We start from the raw sequence: 17,129 nt of genomic DNA, 5'->3' as shown, positions 1-17,129 counted from the left end.
GAGGTTTATCCCAGGAATGCAAGGATTCTTCAACATACGCAAATCAATCAATGTGATACACCATATTAACAAATTTAAGGATAAAAACCATATGATAATCTCAATAGATGCAGAAAAAACTTTCAACAAAATTCAACACCCATTTATAATTAAAAACTCTCCAGAAACTGGGCATAGAGGGAACGTACCTCAACGTAATAAAGGCCATAAATGACAAACACACAGCCAACCTCATTCTCAGTGGTGAAAAACTGAAAAGTATTTCATCTAAGATCAAAAACAAGACAAGGTTGCTCACTCTCACCACTATTATTCAACATAGTTTTGAAAGTTTTAGCCATGGCAAACAGAGAGGAAAAAGAAATAAAAGGAATCCAAATTGGAAAAGAAGAAGTAAAACTGTCGCTGTTTGCAAGATGACATGACACTATACATAGAAAATCCTAAAGATGCTACCAGAAAACTACTAAAGCTAATCAATGAATTTGGTAAAGTTGCAGGATACAAAATTAATGCACAGAAATCTCTGGCATTCCTATACACTAACAACAAAAAATCAGAAAGAGAAATTAAGGAAATACTCCCATTTACCACTGCAACAAAAAGAATAAAACACCTAAGAATAAACCTACCTAAGGAGGCAAAAGACCTGTACTCAGAAAACTATAAGACACTGATGAAACAAATCAAAGACGATACAAACAGGTGGTGAGATATACCATGTTCTTGGATTGGAAGAATCAGCATTGTGAAAATGACTCTACTCCCCAAAGCAATCTACAGATTCAATGCAAGCCCTATCAAACTACCAATGGCATTTTTCACAGAACTAGAAAAAAGAACTTTACAATTTGTATGGAAATACAAAAGACCCCAAATAGCCAAAGCAATCCTGAGAAAGAAAAACAGAGCTGGAGGAATCAGGCTCCCAGACTTCAGACTATACTACAAAGCTACAGTAATCAAGACAGTATGATAATGGCACAAAAAAAGAAATATAGATCAACCGAACAGTATAGAAAGCCCAGACATAAACCCACGCATATATGGTTACCTTATCTTTTTCTTTTTTTTGCGGTATGCGGGCCTCTCACTGTTGTGGCCTCTCCCGTTACGGAGCACAGGCTCCAGATGCACAGGCTTAGCAGCCATGGCTCACGGGCCTAGCCGCTCCGCGGCATGTGGGATCTTCCTGGACCGGGACACGAACCTATGTCCCCTGCATCGGCAAGCGGACTCTCAACCACTGTGCCACCAGGGTTGGCCCTGGTCACCTTATCTTTGATAAGGAGGCAAGAATATACAGTGGAGAAAAGACAGTGTCTTCAATAAGTGGTGCTGGGAAAACTGGACAACTACATGTAGAAGAATGAAATTAGAATACTCCCTAACACCATACACAAAAATAAACTCAAAATGGATTAAAGACCTAAATGTAAGGCCAGACACTATCAAACTCTTAGAGGAAAACATAGGCAGAACACTCTATGACATAAATCACCGCAAGATCCTTTTTGACCCACCTCCTAGAGAAATGGAAATAAAAACAAAAATAAACAAATGGGACCTAATGAAACTTAAAAGCTTTTGCACAGCAAAGGAAACCATAAACAAGACGAAAAGACAACCTTCAGAATGGCAGAAAATATCCACAAACAAAGCAACTGACAAAGGATTAATCTCCAAAATATACAAAAAGCTCATACAGGGCTTCCCTGGTGGTGCAGTGGTTGAGAGTCCGCCTGCCGATGCAGGGGACACGGGTTCATGCCCCGGTCCGGGAAGATCCCACATGCCACGGAGCGGCTGGGCCCGTGAGCCATGGCCACTGGACCTGTGCATCCAGAGCCTGTGCTCCGCAATTGGAGAGGCCACAACAGTGAGAGGCCTGCGTACCACAAAAAAAAAAAAAAAAAAAACGCTCATGCAGCTCAATATCAAAAAAACAAACAACCCAATCCAAAAATGGGCAGAAGACCTAAATAGACATTTCTCCAAAGAAGACATACAGATGGCCAAAAAACACATGAAAAGTTGCTTAACATCACTAATCATTAGAAAAATGCAAATCAAAACTACAATGAGGTATCACCTCACACCGGTCAGAATGGCCATCATCAAAAAATCTACAAAAAATAAATGCTGGAGAGGGTGTGGAGAAAAGGGAACCCTCCTGCACTGTTGGTGGGAATGTAAATTGATACAGCCACTATGGAGAACAATATGGAGCTTCCTTAAAAAACTAAAAACAGAACTACCGTATGACCCAGCAATCCCACTACTGGGCATATACCCTGAGAAAACCATAATTCAAAAAGAGTCATGTACCACAATGTTCATTGCAGCACTATTTGCAATAGCCAGGACATGGAAGCAACCTAAGTGTCTATCGACAGATGAATGGATAAAGAAGATGTGGCACGTATATACAATGGAATATTACTCAGCCATAAAAAGAAACGAAATTGAGTTATTTGTAGTGAGGTGGATGGACCCAGAGTCTGTCATACAGAGTGAAGTAAGTCAGTAAGAGAAAAACAAATATCGTCTGCTAACGCATATATATGGGATCTAGAAAAATAATACTGATGAACCTAGTGGTAGGGCAGGAATAAAGATGCAGATGTTGAGAACGGAGTTGAGGACACAGGGTGGGAAGGGGAGGCTGGGACACAGTGAAAGAATAGCACTGACATATATACACAACCAAATGTAAAACAGATAGCTAGTGGGAAGCTGTTGCATAGTACAGAGAGATCAGCTCGGTGCTTTGTGACATCGTAGAGGGGTGGGATAGGGAGGGTGGGAGGGAGGCTCAAGAGGGAGGAGATATGGGGGTATATGTATGCATATAGCTGATTCACTTCTTTGTACAGTAGGAACTAACACAACACTGTAAAGCAATTACACTCCGATAAAGATGTTAAAAAAAAAAAAAGAAGACTTGGGGTAATTGTTGAGGAGCAAGGATTTGAGAAGGAATCTGAAAGGAGAGGCAGAAATACTAAAAATAAAGTTTGTTGACCGGTACAAAGAAAAAAGAAAAGGTATTAAAAAAAAAACTTATGGTTACCAAAAGGGAAACGTTGGGGGGAGGGTTAAATTAAGAGGTTGGGATTAACATATACACACCACCACATGTAAAATAGATAATCAACAAGGACCTACTGTATAGCACAGAGAACTCTACTCAATATTCTGTAATAGCTTATATTGGGCAAAGAATCTGAAAAAGAATAGATATATATATACGTGTAAGTGAACTACTTTGCTGTACACCTGGAACTAAGACAACATTGTAAATCAACTACATCCCAATATAAAATAAAAATTAAATTTTAAATAAATATATAAAGTACCCTCTTCAGGGATGATGGTAAAATATCTGAAAATAATATTACAACACAAACTGTGGTAGATAAGGGCAGCTCCTTTTCTTCTCATCCTGAGTGTGACTTTTTGATTTTGTTGACCTGAAATAAACAGACTGCCTGATACTTCTCCAAGGATGAGTTTATTTGTGCCAGCAGAGGATTGCAATTCGGGGTCTGCAATCATGGGAGCCTCATGCAAGTCCCCCCACAGCAAGAGGATAACATTTTTATAGAGGGGAAAAGGAAGTTGGGGGGCCTGTAGTAAACAGAGTCCACGGCTTTTCATTAGCTGAGTCCTTGACAGGAAAGAAAAGGAGTTGTTCTCCTTCCTACTGGGCTTGGCTCACCTCTCAGGGTGAGCGCTCCCCCTACTCGTCTCCCAACTCTAATTGAGGTTTCTGTTTATTAATTTTTTATGATTCCTGTCCAAGAAAAGTATACAAAAGCCTATAAAAGATTGCCCCAATAGATAGCCTGCATTTTATCCTTACCTGCCTCACACTTCCCTTTACCCTCTCATCTCCTCAACTCTCCATTTATATTTCCACATCCCCCATAATAGGTACCTAAACCATTCAGTTTCTCCTTTCTCTGCCTTGATCACTCTACCTGACTACAAATTTCATCTATTCCTCTCCTCGGTTATGTACCCCATACATCTCTCTGCCGATCAAGAGACCTAAAAGGAAATATAAACACAGAACAGCCTCCTCCTCGTCCTCCTCCACCATGTACATCAGCTCTGAACAGTGGAACTGGAAAGAAAGGGAACCTACATTTTTTGAGCACCATCTAAGTGCCTGGCACTTAAATACTTGACAGGACTTATCCCGCTGAATCCTCATTATGTTCCAATTTTACAGCTGGGGAAACTGAAGTTCCTTAAAGTAACAAAGCTGGTAGATGGAAGAGCTGGGATTTAGACATTGGTCATTCTGACTCCAAACTCCATTTTTAACAGATCCTAATTTACAAATTGTGCTTTGATGGTGCAATATGAATCATCTCTCCACAATGTCCTCCATCACCTAGATATTTCTGCCCTTGTTCAATGTCATTCTGGTCCACCATAGGCATGAAGTGCACTAGGGAATCACACTAGAAAGCAAATAGCTCCCAACCACTTTATTTATTTATTTATTTATTACTTTTATTTATTTTCTTTTTTGCGGTATGCGGGCCTCTCACTGTTGTGGCCTCTCCCATTGCGGAGCACAGGCTCTGGACGCGCAGGCTCAGCGGCCATGGCTCACGGGCCCAGCCGCTCCGCGGCATGGGGGATCTTCCTGGACCGGGGCACGAACCCACGTCCTCTGCATCGGCAGGCAGACTCTCAACCACTGCGCCACCAGGGAAGCCCCCAACCACTTTATTCACAACTCTGGGTCGCTGGTATGCTTTGCTTTTCTTGCGCATACATTGAAAGATAATGTGTTCTGTGATGTTAATACTGGAGTGGCATTTAGAGACCCAAAACCTGACACTCGGCTTCAAGATCTTATCATGAGATAAATATCCTTCTTGTGTGCCAAAAGGAAAAGAATCAAAATGAAAATGCAATACATTTAATAATCATCCAAATGAACAGGAATGAAAGGAGCTGTGTGGCTGGTTTGATGCCAAGTCACCTCTGCCCTGTCTGACACTGATCCACCACTTTACCTTCAGCTGTTTACTCAGTCCACGGGCCTCACTTCCTGTTTGATATGCATCCCACGAGCTGCCAGGGCCAGACATCCTGAAATAAATTACCAAATGGACTCCAGGCAAACTTCTTGTTCTCATTATGAATTTTGAGAAGTATAAAGAACCTCCTGTGGACCACAGCGTAGTCCTTTTAGGTATACTGAGAAAAGGTCAGCTTTCCTCTTCCGGAGGATGTATCTCCCAGAGCCCAACAGCAAACAGCAGTAGTGAGATCTTCTGTGTTTATAACCCCTTTTGCAAAAACCTGGTTCAGAGAAAAGACCATGGGCTTTGGAGTCAGAAAGATCTGGGTTCAAGTCTGAGCTCTGCCACCTACTCTATCTGCAACCTTATAATATAATATATGCAACCTTAGTATGTATATATCACACATAATATAATGACATGCGTCCACCATTAGAGTATCATATAGAATAGTTTCGGTGCCCTAAAAATCCTCTGTGCTCTGCCTGTTCATCCCTCTCCCCTCACTCAGTCCTGTCAACATGTGATCTTTTTACTGTCTCCATTGTTTTGCCTTTTCCATAATGTCATATAGTTGAACCACATAGTTTGTAGCCTTTTCAGATTGGCTTCTTTCACTTAGTAATATGCACTTAAGGTTCCTCCATATCTTTTCATGGCTTGATATCCTATCTGTTTTTAGCACTGAATCCACTGTTCACAATGGTGAACACTTTTTAAACAGAAAAGCCCAACTGAGATTTACTGCATCAGAGTTTTTACACATATTTTCACCAGGTCCTCAAGGTGATTCTGATGCACACCTGGGCTAGATAATGGTAAATATTTTCTCCTGGATTTAAAAAGCGTATGCATTATATCCAGACAAAACTATAATTTGAAAAGATACATGCACCCCTATGTTCATAGCAGCACTATTTACAATAGCCAAGACACGGAGACAACCTAAATGTACATCAACAGATGAATGGATAAAGAAGACACACACACACACACACACACACACACACACACAATGGAATATTACTCTGCCATAAAGAAGAATGAAATAATGCAGCTGCATGGATGGACCTAGAGATTATCATACCAAGTGAAGTTAAGCGAGAAAGAGACAAATTCCATATGATATCACTTATATGTGGAATCTAAAATATGACACAAATGAACTTATCTATGAAAGAGAAACAGACTCACAGACATAGAGAGAATAGATTTGTGGTTGCCAAGGGGGAGGGGGCCGGGGGAGGGTTGGATTGGGAGTTTGGGACTAGCAGATGGAGACTAATATATATAGAATGCATAAACAGCAAGGTCCTATTGTAGAGCACAGGGAACCGTATTCAACATCCTGTAATCAACCATAATGGGAAATAAATAAATAAAAAGCATATGCATTAATGTTCCCTAGGTTTAAGGTGATTCTTTTCCTTTGAGGGAAAAATGTTTATTTCCTCCAAGATGGACTAGTCTATGCTCCATCCCAGCATCCTGCCTCAGTCAGTGAGTCCTACCTAGTACGGGGGGAATACAGGAGAATCTAGGCATGGTGGACTGTCCCCTAATAAAGTAAGTTTTGCCTTCAGTTCTTGATCAGTTAGGAGGGAGAAAGAAGAGAAGGGTAATTTGTCAAGAAAAAATGGTAGAAAACAGGAAAAGTGCTAAAATTCCTGACATCTTCATTTTTGCCACATGATAGGCACTCTAGAGACATGGTCTCTTTAACTTTATTTCTATAGGAGGTAATATTTACCTATTTAAAGATAAGGAAACTAAGAGTGTAAACTTTAACATTTGCAGAAGAGAGGATTCAACCTAATGTCTGCCTGTCTTCTTGTACTATTTATTATTTTACCCACTCCAATACAGATTGTAAGAGTTTTGAGGAAAAGGACCACATGTGTCCATTTAACCCAAGTGCTTGACTGACACAAGGTACACAATAAATATTTATGAAATATGTCTTAAATGAATAATTGTTCACAGGAGTGTGCTGCCTCCTTTCGCCAGATTAACTCCAGTAGAAAGTGGAGAAAGATTAGTTAATATTCCTGATATTTTTATGCAATTCACTTTTTGACATTTTTTGATAGCACAGGCCTCAGACAGAGATATCTCTTAAAGCTGTAGATGATTCAGGAAAGCCTGTTAAACCTCAGATTCATAATCACAGTAGGCAATGGTGGTTCATTTCCTAAGCTCACCTTGACACCCCTTTTAATCAAGGAGAGCCAGGCTAATGGTGCCTATGATTTATCACCCTTCCAGAAGAACCACAGATCCCATTCTACTGTGTCTTGAACACATTTATAGCTTCTTTAGACTAAGCATCAATTCTCTCAATGTTAAAAAAACAGTCAACAATGAATAAAAAAGTGGGTTTGCTTCTAAGTACATAAAATGTGCTTCTTTATAAATCCTCTCCAAGGGCTCCTAATGACATATAGCTCATATTGTAGTCATAGAATGAGCTGTATTTGCCCCTGGGCCTTCTCAGGCTAGTAACACATTAGACATTTGTGATGTGCATTAATTCTCTCATACCATTCACTGCCTTCTATTTCCAAAGAGCTAGTAGCTCAGTGCTAATGAGGTCAAGGTCCCAGGTTTGATTCTTCATGGGCACAGATGATTGATTATCCCTCTCATGTTTAGACATATAAATATCACTGAACCTTGCCAGCTTGGACTGTTTTTTCTCCACGAAAAATAAGAATTTTTTCTCCAAATTCTTATAGAGAAAAGAGGGTCATTTCAACCTCTGGGTCTCAATGTTCTACTCAATAAAATGAGAATAATAATAATAGATCCTTATTATGTATCTTGTAATGTCCAAAGTATCTAAGAAAATAATGCATATAAATGTACTTAATAAGCATTATAGAAATAAAGGAAAGGGGAAGGAAAGAAGGAGGAAGGGAGAAAGAGAGGGAGGGAGGGAAAAAGGAAAAGCTTTGATAAGATGGTATTAATAGAGCATCACAGTGGCCTTTCATTATTTAGTCTTACCTAATGTCTTTCTGCCATTTTTTTTTATAATAGCAGCCCAATATTTTTCTCAAGGAGCTGTCTTTTTTCCACTTTGTGTTTATGTGGCTTGACACATCCCCTAGGTCTAGAGGTGGAACCATATCACAGTTCTCACCAATTCATTTAGTTCCATTTTTTGGACACAGTGATTATTTCAGAATTGAAATAGGCCCACATCAATCCAAAGCCAATTTCAGGGCTTTTCCAAAGCAACTGGACAAGGGGCTTTCTCCACAGACTTGGAAAGTGAAAAAGTGAGTCAGCACTGTCTCGGAACCATCCTGACTTGAGAGCCTGCCTGAAAATGGAAAACAAAGTGGAACTGCAGAATCTAGAGATGTAGAGAACTCAGTCCTAATGATATTGTTTGAGCACCTGAATCTAGCTATACCTGAAGCTATATTTAAAATTGTCAGCCTACAAATTTCCCTTTTTATTCAAAGCCAGTTTAGAGCTGGGTTTCTATCACTGAGACTAAAAGAATCCTGATTAACATGATTACAGAAAGCAGGAAAGAAGTTCAAATACGTCAGCTCTGCCACTGCATGTCTTTCAGCCTGTGCATGGAAAAAGAAAGAACAAAAGTTACACACAGAATTCATTTAAATCTTGACTCTACTACTAGTGTTCTAACTAGTGTTAAGCAAATTACTTGATCTTTCCGAGCCTTGTCTTTGCATAGGTAAAATGGAGAGACAGCTAACTACCACGTGGAGTGACATAGAGAATTAAATAAAATGAAATATGTTAAGAGTGTAGCACATTGTATGCACTCTATACACTTCTTCCTACATTCCTGATTATCTCCTAGAAATCCAGAGATGAGAGGGAATTGGACAAGTTCTCACTGATTGTGCCCTTGAGGCTATCAGCTCACATACCAAGTTCCAGGTTCAGTTTTTCATTCACTTGAGTTGCACTGCAGTGTGACTAACTAGATCACTATTTCCAACCCACTGCAGTTATTGTTTAGTTCTGCATAAAACCCAGAATCCTTTCATCAGCATGTTTTTTAAATGGAGTGAGGGTGGGTTTCTGCAGCAGAGACAGTATCTCAGGCAGTTGGAAGCACAGTAAGATGGAAAAAAAGAAATCCTGTGTCTAGTCTCATTCTCTGGAGAGCTTTATAAAGGCACACATCTGTTAATGAAGGCATAGATTTGGTCTGTTTTTTAGAATTTAGTCCGAAAACAAACAAACAAGGAAATCCCGAACAATTCAGGAAGCATAAAGTGGGAAGGAAGGAAGGGAGGGAGGGAGGGCAGTGAGGAACCTACGCATATTAAAATAGAAGCCAAACTCAAAAATGATAACTCCTAATTTCTGTCCTTTGCCTGAGGTCAAATCCACTGCTCTCCTTCTCCATCAGTGACTTCCTAGACCAAGCCATCATCTTTGTCCTCTTGACCTTGGAGCTGGTGTCTGGCAACCTGAAAAATCTATGTCCCAAATAGCATCTAGGATGGTCTTAACAAAAACAAAAACAAAATAATAAATCAGATCATCCCCTACTTAAAATGACCCAGTGGCTCTGGAATATATGTTGGCAGCTTCTTAAAAAACTAAATATGCAACTACTATATGACCCAGCAATCACGCTCTTAGGCATTTATCCAAGAGAAATGAGAACTAATGTTCACACCTGTATGCAAGTCCTCATAGCAGCTTTATTCATAACAGCCAAAAACCAGAACCAACTCAGTGGGTGATAGTTAAATAAACTGTGGTATATCCAAAACATGTCATATTACTCAGCAATGAGAAGAAACAACCTACTGATACATGCATATTGACACAGATTGATGTTGGAAAAAAGTCAATCCCGAAAGGTGATATACTGTAAATTTCATACGTATAACATTTTTGAAATGACAGAATTATAGAAATGGAGAACAGATTAGTGAGTGCCAGGGATTAGGGCTGGGGATGGAGGTAGAAGGGACATGGATGTGACCATAAAAGGGCAACACAAAGCCTCCTTGTGGTGATGGAACTGTTCTGTATCTTGACTGGAGAGATGGATACATGACTCTACACAAGTGATAAAACTGAATGGAACTACGCAGTGTATGATAAAACACACAAAGGAGTACAAATAAAACTGTGGCGATCTCAATAAAATCAGTGGATTATATCAATGTCAATATGCTGGTTGTGATATTGCATTACAATGTTGCAAGACGTTAACCTTAGGGGAAACTGAGTATAGCGCACTCAGGATCTCTGGCACCATTTCTTACCACTACATGTGAATTTACAACTATCTCAAAGTAAAAGGTTCGATTTTTTTAAAAACCACTCGATGCTTTCCCATCCTATTAAGAATAACATTGCAGATCAGTAGTGGGAATGGAGACCTGACCCCAGAGAGCCCTGAGCAGCCCCATCACCATCCTGGCCTAGTTACCATCACACCTTGGGAGGAGCCTCAGCTGCCACAGTGGGTCCCAGTCACCATCACTGCAACAGTAAGCAGCCCCCGCCTGCCTTCAGGGATGAGAAGATCATTGCACCCAAGGGTTTGCGAATAGCCAAATGGTTCAACCTAAGAAACAGATGTGTTGGGACTTCCCTGGCGGTCCAGTGGTTAAGACTCCGCACTTGCACTGCAGGGGGCAGGGGTTCGATCCCTGGTCAGGGAACTAAGATCCCACATGCCATGTGGCACAGCCAAAAAATTTTAAAAAATAAAAGAAAGAAAGAAACATATGTGGTTTCATCAACAGGAATGACACCAAGGCAGATGTATTTGTACACCAGACTGCCATAAGAATAACCCCGGAAGTACCTTTGCAGTGTAGGAGATGGAGAAAGGGTGGAGTTTGACATTGTTGAAAAGAGAAGAGAAGGCGGAGGCAGCATGTGTTACAGGCCCTGGTGATGGTCAACATTGCTGCAGATTGTGTGATAGATACGCTCCACATTGCAGGGTCCTCCATGCTGTTAGCAGCATAATTACCAAAATAGTGAGGGTAGGAGAAGAATGTGGGGTGGGAGAGCGCCACCGGGGCCCACCATTGCACATGCGGAGACCCTTCGGGAGTGAACCACAGTATTCCAACCCTCCTGTGCACAGAGCGGGAATGGAGGGTGCTTACAACCAGGGTGCAGAGCAAGGTAGACCCATGAGACAGAATATGCATCAGGTTAGAGACCACGATTCCGCAGGGGCCCTCCTAGCCAGACAGCCTAGAGAGGAAGGCAATGAAGAAGATAAGGAAAATCTAGGAGAGGAGACCTAGAGGTCAATAGCCACCTCAACATGGGTACCGCTGCAACTTCAACTACTGATGCAGACACCCAGAAAACCCTCAACCACAAGGTGGCAAAGAGACAGATGCAGTCTATCCACCTGCTGAGAATTCATCCACTCCCACGACTGAGCAGGGTGGTGCCGAGTAAATGCCTGGCTTACCATCTCTGCAGTCATCGGTTTAGCCATCCAACAAGAAGAAATGAACATGAAATTCCTACAATAAGAAATGAACAAAAGATTGGAGCTGAAGACCTTAATTGCTTGCTCTTTGCCTGTTGACCAGATGACTAGAACTATCTGCATTGTTTATGCTGCATGGGGTTTTTATAATTTTTTTTTTTTTTTGCGGTACGCGGGCCTCTCACTGCTGCGGCCTCTCCCGCTGCAGAGCACAGGCTCCGGATGCGCAGGCCCAGCGGCCATGGCCCACGGGCCCAGCCGCTCTGCGACACGCGGGATCCTCCCGCACCGGGGCACGAACCCGTGTCCCCTGCATCGGCAGGCGGAATCCCAACCACTGCGCCACCAGGGAAGCCCGGGATTTTATAATTTTTACTTAAAGATACCTCTTTTGGGTCATGACAAACGTGTTTTTTTTTTTAATCTTGGTTATTCTCGATACACCTTTAAAGGTTTTTAAATTGTTTCATATCTGGTCAAGTTGAGATTTTTAAGAAGCTCGTTTTTAATTTGCAATGAAAGTTTACAACTTGATTTTCTCAAAGAAAGTCAACAAACTGCAAACGCATGTTAAAAGAGGTCTTAAGTTTTTTCTTTTAATTTTTTTTTTAATATTTATTTATTTTGGCTACGCCAGGTCTCAGTTGCAGTAGGCGGGATCTTCATTGTGGCATGCAGGATCTTTAGTTACAGCATGCACATGGGATCTAGTTCCCCGACCAGGGATCGAACCCGGGCCCCCTGCATTGGGAGCATGGAGTCTTACCCACTGGACCACCAGGGGAGTGCCAAAGGTAAGTTTTTTTAAGTTAAATTAAAAAAAAAAAAAAAGAATAACATTGTATTACCTGTCCTGGCTTACAGAGCCCTATCCAACCTGGCCCCTTCTGCTCTCTGCCATCTCCTCTATTGCCATGTTCCCACCCGGCTTCTGAAAGGATCCACAAAGCCTTGGCATTAATTGTCTTTTATTGAAATGTTCTACCTCTAATCTCTGCAGGATTAGTTCCCAACCTGTTACCTTCTCAGGGAGGCTTTTCCTGACTACACATTCAAAAGCACCCAGCCACCCGGTTACATCACCCTATATTAATTATCATTGTGGTATCTATTATTTTTTTGTTTATTTTTTCATGTTGTTTATATTTGTTTCCTTCCACTAGAAAGTAGGCTCCTTAAGGGCCGGGATTCTGTTTGTTATTCTTTGCTGTATTTCTGTCATCGGAAACAGTGTCAGACACATAGTAAGTGCTCATTAAGTGTCAGATACATAGTAAGTGCTCATACTAAGTGTTCATTAAGTAGATATACTCATGTGTAAATGATAAGTTGTAGAAAGAGGTCTTGCTTAATACATAGTCATTCCTCTTGTCATTCAAGGCCCCCATCTATCTCCAAAGAATTCAAAGTCTCCACCCAAATATTACATCTTAGTGTTTTAATGAAAGGCTCAATATTAGTAGGATAGCCCAGACCTGAAGAAGCCAAGAATTCAGAGAACAGAAACATTGCAGAGATGAATGGAAGAAGCGGGAAGGACCCAGGTACAGGTGGTAATAGAAAGGGGGACAAAATGGAAAATCCAGGTAAACTTAGCAAGCACACACTGGCCTCCCTAGGTGCCAGGTACTACGCTATACCCTGTAGAGATACGAGACGATATAGTCCTAGTCTGAAGCATCCATGTGGTCCCTGATGACTCTACTCGAGAGGCCCAGCAGGAAGGGGCATCATTTGAGTGACCTGACAGATGGGCTGGACAACCTGAGCAGAGTGGTCAGAGCCAGGAGAATCCCATCTTAGGGATGACGATCACTGGGCAAATAATGTAGTCAGAGACCCATCCAGAGGCCCCATTTCCCTTCAACTGGAACAGGTCCATTTTTACCTGTATCACTTACTGGGCTTCTCTGATCAACACATGATCCTATAGTCAAAAAGTGTTTGAAGCCACTGTGTATAAGGCAGACCCAGATCTTGGGCTAGTTTAACAGCAAAAGAGTTTCAATATATTCCATCATTTCAAGACAATATTTGCTTTCAACCTTTTCCACTTCTGTCTTTAAGAAATAGATAAATAGAAGCAATGCACTGACATTCTCATTTTCAAGTCCCCAGTGGGTTACACTGTCACAGTCACCTGGGGTTATCAAGTTCCTTCCTTAAAAATTGCTGGCCAGGCTAGACCCGAAATAGGCTATCGTATGCTTCACACATCCCACTTCAGTTGGAACAGAGCTATCTTATTCTTGAAATCCGTATTGATTTCTCTCTCAGCAACAGTATTTAACTCTTGTGCTTTCAGTCTAGGGGGTCCTGGAAGCTTCAGGAATTTTTCCTGGAAGAAAGTAGCATCCCTCTTTTCCTTGGACTAGGGATCTTTGTTTCCCTGGTTTCTTAGATCTGCAACAGGAAGCACCCTTCATGAGCTGAAAGGCCATATGACAAAAAAGCAATATGTCACGTGTTTACCAAGCTTTCACACTCTCACCTGCCATCATGCCTTAGTCTTTACCAAGATTGGCCATTCTGATTCACTAATTTAACAGATAAAATTCAGGGGGGGATTGTAACCTCCAAGATATGTACAGGTCCCAAAGTTAACATAGGACATTTCCAGTCCATTCTCTGATATGCTCCTCCCAGAAGCCCTGTGATAGAGAAAAGGCAGGGATTTTCATGCCCATTTTACAGATGAGAAAACTGATTCAGTTTCCTAGTTTTGTGGGCTCTAGCCAGCCTATTGTGCTTCTTCTCACAAAAACCAGTTGTCTGTTCTTCCCCTGACATGAAGAGTAATTTGAACCAAACTGAGCAAAATGACTGTTTCCTTTCATCAGAGCCAACTTTAACCCATATTTAGTAAAATTTAGGTGGAGTAAGGCCCTGGTCTTGGCATAAATCGTGGTTAGTCCCAACAGTTTGTTATATTCCATCCCAAAGATTATATCAACATTGGGGAACATCTATCTGTTTCTCCTGATACAGAAATTACAAAAACAGTTTGCTCATAAATAATATCATATGGTGAAAAGAATAATAATGATAAATTATGTATTTAAGGTTTCTTACCCTGTATTTCCACACACTTTATGTTATGAACTCTTACAACACAGCAAAGTAAATACTGGTAGCTTACTTTACAAAAGAATAGATGAAGAAATTGAAGAACACAAAATTAGTTAAATCCCACGAGATGGCACACCAAATAAAGGACAGCTCTGAGTGCAAGCAGTTTAACTGGTATCTAAAACCTGTTCTCTTACCACCCACATATAATGCTTCTCAGGCAGAGAGGTTGAGAAGGAAGTACCTGTTTGTTTCCAGAAAGTAGACTATCCAATTCTCCATTTTTTCCACAAGTATGTGTTGAGCATCTGTTATAGGCAAGATATTAGTCTACTCACTGGGGCCAAAGCAGTGAAAAAACAAAGGCTCCACCCTCCTGAAGCTGACATCCTAAATGCAAACGCTCTTGGCTTATGAACAATTATTATTCCTTGCCATGTACTCTCCCCACAAAAAGAAAATAAAATCTCCTTATACACAGGTCACAAAATGAGAAATTATACCTCTAGTCATAGTTAAATGTGAAGGCAGTGGTTCTTGGTCTTTTTATTCCAAGGTGCTAGTTAAATACCAGCATCACCACTCCATTCACGACTATGACATAGACAAAGAGGCGGGGTTTTCTATACAATTCCCTGCATGTTAGCTGTATCTTAATTGTTTTTTCTTTTCTCAAGGAAGTACAGCAGAAGGCAAGAAAGTACTCTGTTATTGTAGGGTAACTATGAATCCATAGATAATTATTTGCAAACTTCAGTACTTAATTATGAATGGTAACAAATTACTTGTGACCCACCTCACAAGCGAGGTAGATATTGAGATACTATATTCTGGGCCAAGTTATCACCAGGATTCCTGTCCTGGAGAAAGCAGTAACTTATTAAATCATCATAAACCATATGTATTTTATCATGGGTCTATACAGCCTACGTGTTAGCTGCGGGTATGAAAATGCATGTAGCTTTCAGGACTTTTTTTTTTTTTTAATTCCTCAGCTTAGCACACAATACCAATCAGGTGAGAGGTCAGAAATGGCCTTTCAAATAGGCAGGGAGAAGAGGGAATCAGGAGGCATGGAAAACCCTCTTCCAACCTTACAGATATGACTTCAACCAGCCTCATATATGGTTCATACCAGAAAGGGGCATGATAGCAGTTACTAAGATTCACCAAGGCTCCATCTTTTTATTGTCTCCAGGATGTGGGAATCAAACATCTTGGGTGAGGTAAGAAAAGTGGTATTTTTATTGGATTTACAAGATATTTCCTCAGCTGCACAGCCTTAGAACCCACCTAAATGAGTCAGGCTCCCTGCAGGAAACAGAATTGATCCTACATCATTCAGATGAAGATATTTTAACTTAGGGACTGTTTACAGGAGTACAGGCATAATTTAGGGAATTATGATGGGGCAAAGATGATAGGGCAGTAAGAAATAATGTGAAGACATTAATATCCCTAAAGCCAATGCTAGGATGCTCCAGGAATCCAATGAGAGCTGCAGCCATGGAGGAGAGGTCTCCAGAGGAACTGGAGGGATGCAGTTCTTGCCTGAGACAGGGAACCAAAGCAGGAAGAAAGTTGGAAGAGACATACCTCGACCTATCTCTCCTCCACATTTCCGTATACTGTCATTGCATCTCATTGGTCAAATCCAACAATTGGCAAGCCAGGGAGTCTGGGTGATGCAATCTGCAAGGGTCAACTTTGCAGAGCACAGAACAGTGCAAAAAGGGAAAAGAATAGAATTGGGGTTACAAATGAATAAAAGGGGTAAAGTTTACCCATCCTTCTAGCCTCGTCTCAAGCCAACCTCTCCCTTATTTCTGTATCCCTCCCCTGACCTACTGGCCCCTCTCTCTCTCCCCTCCACTGACCTACTGGCCTTCTCAGCAGCTGCTCTTTTCTCCTCAGAGCTTCTGCACATACTGCTCCTTCTTTCTCAGACTCCTTCTCCCAGTCCCTCTTCATATGCATAGCTTTTCCTCCTCCTTGGAGGCCCCTTAAACACCATTTCTCAGGGAGACTTCAGGAGACCCAACATTTCAGAGTCCTAATCTATAAAGGGTGCAGAAACATCACTCGAAATGAAATGAGATGAAGTCATACTGAATCTACCAAAGTTCTCTCTAGTGCATAATGTGGAACTGTTGGTGAGGGTGAAATCCAGAGGGGCTGATCAACTAAAACCCGCAGTAGCTAAACTGGGTGAGGGTGGGCTTGGTTAACAGCAGGGCTTCTATTATGCTGAACTTAGGGCCAGTGCTGAATCACTCAAGACACGAAAGGAGAGTCTCAGCACTGCCACCACTGTTTCTCTATTCAGCCTCTCCTGCAAGTACCTGTTGAACAAATGCTCTCACAATTATCCATCTGGGGGCAGGGGGTGCTCTACATTAACAGGCTGTTCAAACTTCTAAACCCAGCTAGGGACCAGGGATACTTGTTATGTGCTGCTTTAATGTCCTTTACTTCTCCATCGTTAAAATATGTCACACATGTAATAATGTAATTAGCATGCATCTTCCCTAGCCCCATATTGTAAGATCCAG

General features: G+C 41.3%; 1 pseudogene; it reads left to right on the top strand.

Annotated features, from left to right (window-relative positions):
• LOC111165359 (Y-box-binding protein 1-like) overlaps positions 1–11,554 on the top strand; it is a 34,823-nt pseudogene extending 23,269 nt beyond the window's left edge.
• The last annotated feature ends 5,575 nt before the right edge of the window (positions 11,555–17,129 follow it).

This window comes from Delphinapterus leucas, chromosome 20 (genome assembly GCF_059928025.1).
Source record: "Delphinapterus leucas isolate spDelLeu-1000000601 "Yukka" chromosome 20, BTC_Dleu_Yukka2, whole genome shotgun sequence".
Classification (NCBI taxonomy): Eukaryota; Metazoa; Chordata; class Mammalia; order Artiodactyla; family Monodontidae; genus Delphinapterus; species Delphinapterus leucas.
Note: the sequence above shows the minus strand (reverse complement) of the source record. Positions and strands in the feature narration are given on the sequence as shown.